The following is a 9,376-nucleotide window of genomic DNA, read 5'->3' as shown; positions in this document are numbered from 1 at the left end:
GGGCTCTGGTTGACTCTGCTTTGAGAGAAGCTTTTCATGCTTCCTCTCCATGGTTGCAGAGGGAGATCCTTGAGTTTTAAACACAAGGGAGTCCTCATTCCATTGAAGGACTATTTCACCTCTGTCAACATCAATCACAGCTCTTGCTGTGGCCAGGAAAGGTCTTCCTAGGATGATGGATTCATCCTCTTCCTTTCCAGTATCCAGCACTATGAAATCAGCAGGGATGTAAAGGCCTTCAACCTTTACTAACACGTCCTCTACTTGTCCATAAGCCTGTTTTCTTGAATTATCTGCCATCTCTAATGAGATTCTAGCAGCTTGCACCCCATAGATTCCCAGTTTCTCTATTACAGAGAGGGGCATGAGGTTTATTCCTGAACCAAGGTCACACAGAGCCTTAAAGATCATGGTGCCTATGGTACAGGGTATTATGAACTTTCTAGGATCCTGTCTCTTCTGAGGCAATATCAGTTGATCCAGATCACTTAGTTCATTGATGAACAAGGGAGGTTCAACTTCCCAAGTATCAATGCCAAATAATTTGGCATTTAGCTTCATGATTGCACCAAGAAACTTGGCAGTTTGCTCTTCAGTAACACCCTCATTCTCTTCAGAAGAGGAATACTCATCAGAGCTCATGAAGGGCATAAGGAGGTTCAATGGAATCTTTATGGTCTCTAGATGAGCCTCAGAGTCCTTTGATTCCTCAGAGGGAAGCTCCTTATTGATCACTGGATGTCCCAGGAGGTCTTCCTCCTTGGGATTCACGTCCTCTCCTTCCCTTACAGGTTCGGCCATGGTGCTTATGTCAATGGCCTTGCATTCTCCTTTTGGATTCTCTTCTGTATTGCTTGGGAGAGTACTAGGAGGGATTTCAGTGATCCTTTTACTCAGCTGGCCCACTTGTGCTTCCAGATTTCTAATGGAAGACCTTGTTTTATTCATAAAACTTACAGTGGCTTTGGATAGATCAGAGACTAAGTTTGCTAAATTAGAAGCATTTTGTTCAGAGTTCTCTGTCTGTTGCTGAGTGGATGATGGGAGAGGTTTATTAGTGTTAAACCTGTTTCTTCCACCATTATTAAAGCCTTGTTGAGGCTTTTGATCCTTCCATGAGAAATTTGGATGATTTCTCCATGATGAGTTATAGGTGTTTCCATAAGGTTCACCTAAGTAATTCACCTCTGCTATTGCAGGGTTCTCAGGATCATAAGCTTCTTCTTCATAAGAAGCCTCTTGAGTACTGTTGGATGCAGCTTGCATTCCATGCAGACTCTGAGAGATCATATTGACTTGCTGAGTCAATATTTTATTCTGAGCCAATATGGCATTCAGAGTATCAATCTCAAGAACTCCCTTCTTCATAGGCGTCCCATTACTCACAGGATTCCTTTCAGAAGTGTACATGAACTGGTTATTAGCAACCATGTCAATGAGTTCTTGAGCTTCTGCAGGCATTTTCTTTAGGTGAATGGATTCACCTGCAGAAGTGTCCAGTGACATTTTTGATAGCTCAGATAAACCATCATAGAATATATCCAGGATGGTCCATTCTGAAAGCATGTCAGAAGAACACTTTTTGGTCAACTGTTTGTATCTTTCCCAAGCTTCATAGAGGGATTCACCTTCTTTCTGTCTGAAGGTTTGAACATCAGCTCTAAGCTTGCTCAGCTTTTGAGGAGGAAAGTACTTGGCTAAGAAAGTCGTGACCAGCTTATCCCAAGAGTTCAGGCTGTCTTTGGGTTGAGAATCCAACCATAATCTAGCTCTGTCTCTTACAGCAAAAGGGAAAAGCATGAGCCTGTAGACTTCAGGATCTACTCCATTAGTCTTAACAGTATCACATATCTGCAAGAATTCAGTTAAGAACTGAAAAGGATCTTCAGATGGAAGTCCATGAAACTTGCAGTTCTGCTGCATCAGAGAAACTAATTGAGGTTTCAGCTCAAAGTTGTTTGCTCCAATGGCAGGAATGGAGATGCTTCTTCCATGTAAATTGGAATTAGGTGCAGTAAAGTCACCAAGCATCTTCCTTACATTATTATTATTTTCGGCTGCCATCTCCTTTTCCTGTTCGAAAATTTCTGAAAGGTTATCTCTGGATTGTTGTATTTTAGCTTCTCTTAATTTTCTCTTCAGAGTCCTTTCAGGTTCTGGATCTGCTTCCACAAGAATGTTCTTATCCTTGCTCCTGCTCATATGACAAAGAAGAGGGCACAGAAAAATAATAATAATAATAGAGATCCTTTATACCACAGTATAGGGATCCCTGTGTGAGTAGAAGAAGAGGGGGAGACAAAGAATTTAATATAATGGAAGAAACACAACTGTGAGGATGGCAGAGATGTGAGATGAGATGTTAGGATATGAATGAATAAATAGAATAAGACGGGGGAGGGATAATTTTCGAAAATTATTTTGAAAAAGAGTTAGTGATTTTCGAAAATGGTTTTTGAAAATTGTTAGTATTTTTTCGAAAAAAAAATTTTTTTTTAAATTAAAAATAAAAATAATTAGTTAATTAAAAAGAAATTTTTGAAAAAGAAGGAAGATATTTTCAAAAATTAGAGAGAGAGAGTTGGTTAGGTAGTTTTGAAAAAGTTAAGAAACAAACAAAAAGTTAGTTAGTTAGTTGAAACAAATTTTGAAAAGATAAGAAGTTAGGAAGTTAGAAAAGATATTTTGAAAAGATATTTTTGAAAAAGATAAGATAAGAAGATATTTTTGAAAAGATATGATTGAAATTAGTTTTGAAAAAGATTTGATTTTTAAAATCACAATTAATGACTTGATTCATAAGAAATCACAAGATATGATTCTAGAACTTAAAGTTTGAATCTTTCTTAACAAGCAAGTAACAAACTTCAAATTTTTGAATCAAAACATTAATTGATTATGTTATTTTCGAAAATTTGATATAAAAATAAGAAAAAGATTTTTGAAAAATATTTTTTTAATTTTCAAAAATAACTAAGAATTTTGAAAAAGATTTGATTTTTGAAAAAGATTTTGAAAAAGATAAGATTTTCAAATTGAAAATTTGATTTGACTCATAAGAAACAACTTGATTTTTAAAAATTTTTGAAAAAGTCAACTCAAATTTTCGAATTTGATGAGAGAAAAAGGGAAAGATATTTTTTTGATTTTTGAAATTTTTATGAAAAACATGAAAATTATGCAATGCATGAAATTTTTAGATCAAAACAATGAATGCATGCAAGAATGCTATGAATGTCAAGATGAACACCAAGAACACTATGAATGTCAAGAAGAACATCATAGACACAATTTTGAAAAATTTTTAATGCAAAGAAAACATGCAAGACACCAAACTTAGAATTCTTTAATGCTTACGCACTAAGAATTCAAGAATACATATGATAAACACCATACAACACAAAACAAAAAATCATCAAGATCAAACAAGAAGACTTACCAAGAATAACTTGAAGATCATGAAGAACACTATGAATGCATGAAATTTTCGAAAAAATGCAAGATGCATATGCAAGTGACACCAAACTTATGATATGACTCAAGACTCAAACAAGAAACACAAAAATACTTTTGATTTTTATGATTTTCTATTTTTTTTGGATTTTAATTTTATATTTTTCGAAAAATTATTTTGAAAAAGAAAATAAGGATTCCAAAATTTTTAATATGAATTCCAGGAATCTTATGCTCTAAAGCTCCAACCAAAGGGTCAGGCATGGCTTAATAGCCAGCCAAGCTTTAGTATGTAACTCAGACATGACACGCCTGACATACTCATTCCCAAAGGAATTAGACATGGCTTTACAGCCAGCCAGGCTTCAACATGCTCCATGAAACACTAGAATTCATTCTTAAAAATTCTGAAAGGAAAATATATTTTTGAAAACATTTTTATTTTAGAACCCTCTCTTTTTTTTTTTTTTTCCGAAAACAGATGAAATTTTTTTTTTTTTTTTGAAATATTTTTGAAAAATTTTTGAAAAGAAAACAAAAAGAAAGTTACCCAATCTGAGCAACAAGATGAACCGTCAGTTGTCCAAACTCGAACAATCCCTGGCAACGTGAGCAACTTGGTACGCGTAACCGTGATTACACTTTAATGATGTAAAATTCATGGCTCTTTCTTTCCCTGGCAATGGCGCCAAGAACATGGTGCCAATACCATGGTTCACAACTTCGATACAACTAACCAGCAAGTGCACTGGGTCGTCCAAGTAATACCTTACGTGAGTAAGGGTCGAATCCCACGGAGATTGTTGGTATGAAGCAAGCTATGGTCACCTTGTAAATCTCAGTCAGGCAGATATAAATTGATAATGATGTTTTCGAATAATAAATAATAGAATAGGGATAAAGGTACTTATGTAAATCATAGGTAGGAATTTCAGATAAGCGAATGGAGATGCTTTTCGTTCCTCTGAACCTCTGCTTTCCTGCTATCTTCATCCAATTAGTCTTACTCCTTTCCATGGCTAGCTTTATGTGATACATCACCACTGTCAATGGCTACTTTCGGTCATCTCTCGGGAAAATGATCCAATGCCCTGTCACGGCACGGCTAATCGTCTGGAGGCATCACCCTTGCCAATGGCTTCATCTTATCCTCTCAGTGAATAATATGCTCACGCACCCTGTCACGGCACGGCTATTCATCTGTCGGTTCTCGATCATGCTGGAATAGGATTCACCCTCCTTTTGCGTCTGTCACTAACGCCCTGCAATCGCGAGTTAGGAGCTCGTCACAGTCATTCAATCATTGAATCCTACTCGGAATACCACAGACAAGGTTTAGACCTTCTGGATTCTCTTGAATGCCGCCATCATTCTAGCTTACGCCACGAAGATTCTGGTTAGGAGATCTAAGAGATACTCATTCTAGCTTATTTCATGTAGAACAGAAGTGTTTGTCAGGCACGCGTTCATAGGGGAGATGGTGATGAGCGTCACACATAATCATCACCTTCATCACATTCTTGGGTGCGAATGGATATCTTAGAAGCGAAATAAGATGAATTGAATAGAAAACAGTAGTACTTTGCATTAATCTTTGAGGAACAGCAGAGATCCACACCTTAATCTATGGAGTGTAGAAACTCTACCGTTGAAAATACATAAGTGAAGGTCCAGGCATGGCCGAGATGGCCAGCCCCCTTAAGCGTGATCAATAGTCTCCTAAGATGAACAATGGATTAAAACTGAGACTAAAGATGTCTAATACAATAGTAAAAGGTCCTATTTATAATAAACTAGCTACTAGGGTTTACATGAGTAAGTAATTGATGCATAAATCCACTTCTGGGGCCCACTTGGTGTGTGCTTGGGCCGAGCCTTAACTTTCCACGTGCAGAGGCCATTTGTGGAGTTGAACGCCAGGTTTTGATCCATTTCTGGCGTTCAACTCTGGTTTTGGATCCTTTTCTGGCGCTGGACGCCAGATTTGGGCAGAGAGCTGCGTTGAACGCCAGTTTACGTCATCTATTATTGGCCAAAGTATGGACTATTATATATTGCTGGAAAGCCCTAGATGTCTACTTTCTGACGCAATTGGAAGCGTGCCATTTCGAGTTCTGTAGCTCCAGAAAATCTACTTTGAGTGCAGGGAGGTCAGAATCCAACAGCATCAGGAGTCCTTCTTCAATCTCTGAATCTGATTTTTGCTCAAGTCCCTCAATTTCAGTCAGAAAATACCTGAAATCACAGAAAAATACACAAACTTATAGTAAAGTCCAGAAATGTTAATTTAACATAAAATCTATTAAAAACATCCCTAAAAGTAACTAGATTCTACTAAAAATATACTAAAAACAATGCCAAAAAGCGTATAAATTATCCGCTCATCACCTTCCACCAATTTTCTGGCGTTTTAGCGCCAGAATTATTTTTCCCTGGGCTCTTACTGTCCTCAGGTGAATTTTGGGTGGTTTGCTCATTTCTTAGCTTTTTGCTGCCTTAAGGTGGGGTATTTAATGTTTTCCCACTTCTTAGTTGAACTGCTTGGCATTCCTCTGCTATTTGCTTTGACAGCTACTGCTTTGTTTGCTTGAACTGTTCGTCCATATGTATATTAGCCATCCTTATCTCTTGTAACCTGTCTTTAAATTAGGCTAGCTGCTTTGTTAGAAAGTCCAATTGCTGATTGAATTCAGCAGCTTGTTTTACAGGACTGAGTTCAGCAGTTACTGTTTTAACCTCTTCATTCATGGAAGGGTTGCTGCTTAGGTACAGATGCTGATTCCTGGCAACTGTATCAATGAGCTCTTGAGCCTCTTCAATTGTCTTTCTCATGTGGATAGATCCACCAGCCGAGTAATCAAGAGACATCTGAGCTCCTTCTGCAAGCCCATAATAGAAGATGTCTAACTGAACCCACTCTGAAAACATTTCAGAGGGGCATTTTCGTAGCATCTCTCTGTATCTCTCCCAGGCATCATAAAGAGATTCATTATCTCCTTGTTTAAAGCCTTGGATGTCCAGCCTTAGCTGTGTCATCCGTTTTGGGGGAAAGTACTGATTCAGGAATTTTTCTGTCAGCTGTTTCCATGTCTTTATGCTGGCCTTAGGTTGGTTATTCAACCACCTCTTAGCTTGATCTTTTACAGCAAATGGAAACAGTAATAGTCTGTAGACATCCTGATCTATTTCTTTATCATGTACTGTGTCAGCAATTTGTAAAAATTGTGCCAGAAACTCTGTAGGTTCTTCCTGTGGAAGACCGGAATACTGGCAGCTTTGCTGCACCATGATAATGAGCTGAGGATTCAACTCAAAGCTACTGACTCCAATGGAGGGTATGCAGATACTACTCCCATATGAAGCAGTAGAGGGGTTTGAATATGACCCCAGAGTCCTCATGGACTGTTCATTTTCACTTAGATCTATGATGGAGAAAGGGAGATGATGTAAAATAGGAAAAATATTTTTATTTATTTATTTATATATTTATTTTGAAAATGAAATAAATTAAAATAGAATAAATAAAAATTCAGTGAAGATTTTCGAAAAACTGAGGAGAGAGAAAGTGGTTAGGAAGTTTTGAAAAGGATATGATGATTTTGAAAAAAAAAAGTTTTAAATTTTGAAATAAAAAATCTGAATTTTAGAAATATATTTCGAAAATTTGTTTTAAAAAAAAGAGAGAAAAGATATTTTTGATTTTTAAGAGGAAAGAGAAAAACAATAAGATAGCACAAGATTTAAAATTTTTAGATCTAATGCTCTCTATTTTCGAAAATTTTGGAGGGAAAACACCAAGGAACACCAAACTTAAAAATTTTAAGATCAAGTCACAAGGAAAACTCAAGAACACGAAGAAAGAACACCAAACTTAAAATTTTTAGAAAACCAAACCAAAATTTTCAAAAATTTTAAGGAAAATCAACAAGAAAACACCAAACTTAAAGTTTGGCACAGGATCTAATAGAGAAATTATTTTTGAAAACTATTTTTAAAAAGAAAATAAGGATTCTAAAATTTTAACACGACAATAATAAGAGACTCTAAACAAAAAAAGAAATTTTTCCTAATCTAAGCAACAAAATAATCCGTCAGTTGTTCAAACACGAACAATCCCCGGCAACGGCGCCAAAAACTTGGTGCACGAATTGTGAATCACACTTTTCACAACTCGTACCACTGACCAGCAAGTGCACTGGGTCGTCCAAGTAATACCTCACGTGAGTAAGGGTCGAATCCCACGGAGATTGTTGGTTTGAAGCAATCTATGGTTATCTTGTAAATCTTAGTCAGGAAGTCAATTATGTTTATCAGTTGAACTGCAAATAAGCAATAGAGCATGGATTAAAGGTTACTTGTTATGCAGTAATGGAGAATATGTTGGAGTTTTGGAGATGCTTTGTCTTCTGAATCTCTGCTTTCCTCTGTCTTCTTGTTCACGCACGCACGTCCTCCTATGGCAAGCTGCGTGTTGGTGGATCACCGTTGTCAATGGCTACCTTCCTTCCTTCCAGTGAAAACTACGCTCACGCGCTCTGTCACAGCGCGGCTAATCACCGGTTGGTTCTCGATCCGGTTGGAATAGGATTTACTATCCTTTTGCGTCTGTCACTAACGCCCAGCCTTCAGGAGTTTGAAGCTCGTCACAGTCATTCAATCCTTGAATCCTACTCGGAATACCACAGACAAGGTTTAGACTTTCCGGATTCTCATGAATGCCGCCATCAATTCTAGCTTATACCACGGAGATTCTGATTAAAGAATCTAAGAGATACTCATTCAATCGGATATAGAACGGAGGTGGTTGTCAGGCACACATTCATGGTTTGAGGAAGGTGATGAATGTCACGGATCATCACCTTCATCACAGTTAAGCGCGAATGAACATCTTAGATAGGAACAAGCGTGTTTGAATGGAAAACAGAAATACTTGCATTAATTCATCGAGACACAGCAGAGCTCCTCACCCCCAAAAATGGGGATAGAGACTCATGCCGTCAGAGAATACAAAGTTCAGATCTAAAATGTCATGAGATACAAACTAAGTCTCTAAAAGTTGTTTAAATACTAAACTAGTAGCCTAGGTTTACAAAAAATGAGTAAACTATGATGGATGATGCAGAGATCCACTTCTGGGGCCCACTTGGTGTGTGTTGGGCTGAGACTTAAGTAATTCACGTGCAGAGGCCATTTCTGGAGTTGAACGCCAGTTTTTATGCCAGTTTGGGCGTTCAACTCCAGCTTTTGATCCTTTTCTGGCGCTGGACGCCAGAATTGGGCAGAGGACTGGCGTTGAACGCCAGTTTACGTCGTCTATTCTTGTGCAAAGTATGGACTATTATATATTGCTGGAAAGCCCTGGATGTCTACTTTGCAACGCAATTGGAAGAATGCCATTTTGAGTTCTGTATCTCTAGAAAATCCACTTTGAGTGCAGGGAGGTCAGAATCCAACAGCATCAGCAGTCCTTTTTCAGCTTGAATCAGATTTTTACTCAGCTCCTTCAATTTCAGCCAGAAAAATACCTGAAATTACAGAAAAACACACAACTCATAGTAAAGTCTAGAAATATGAATTTTTCCTAAAAACTAATGAAAATAGACTAAAAACTAATTAGAACATACTCAAAACTATATGAAATTAACCCCAAAAAGCGTATAAAATATCCGCTCATCAGTTATGCAAGCAAGTGTTAAATGAATTGCCAAAAATAGAAAAATCATCCATGAAGACTTCTAAGAATTTTTCCACCATATCAGAAAAGATGGAAAGCATACACCTTTGAAAAGTGGCTGGGGCGTTGCACAACCAAAAGGGCATCCTTCTATAGGCAAAAACTCCAAATGGGCATGTGAAGGAGGTCTTCTCTTGATCCTTGGGGTCCACTACTATTTGATTGTAACCAGAATACCCATCCAGGAAG

This window comes from Arachis hypogaea, chromosome 11, assembly GCF_003086295.3.
Source record: "Arachis hypogaea cultivar Tifrunner chromosome 11, arahy.Tifrunner.gnm2.J5K5, whole genome shotgun sequence".
NCBI lineage: Eukaryota > Viridiplantae > Streptophyta > Magnoliopsida > Fabales > Fabaceae > Arachis > Arachis hypogaea.
This window is presented reverse-complemented; position numbering follows the sequence as displayed.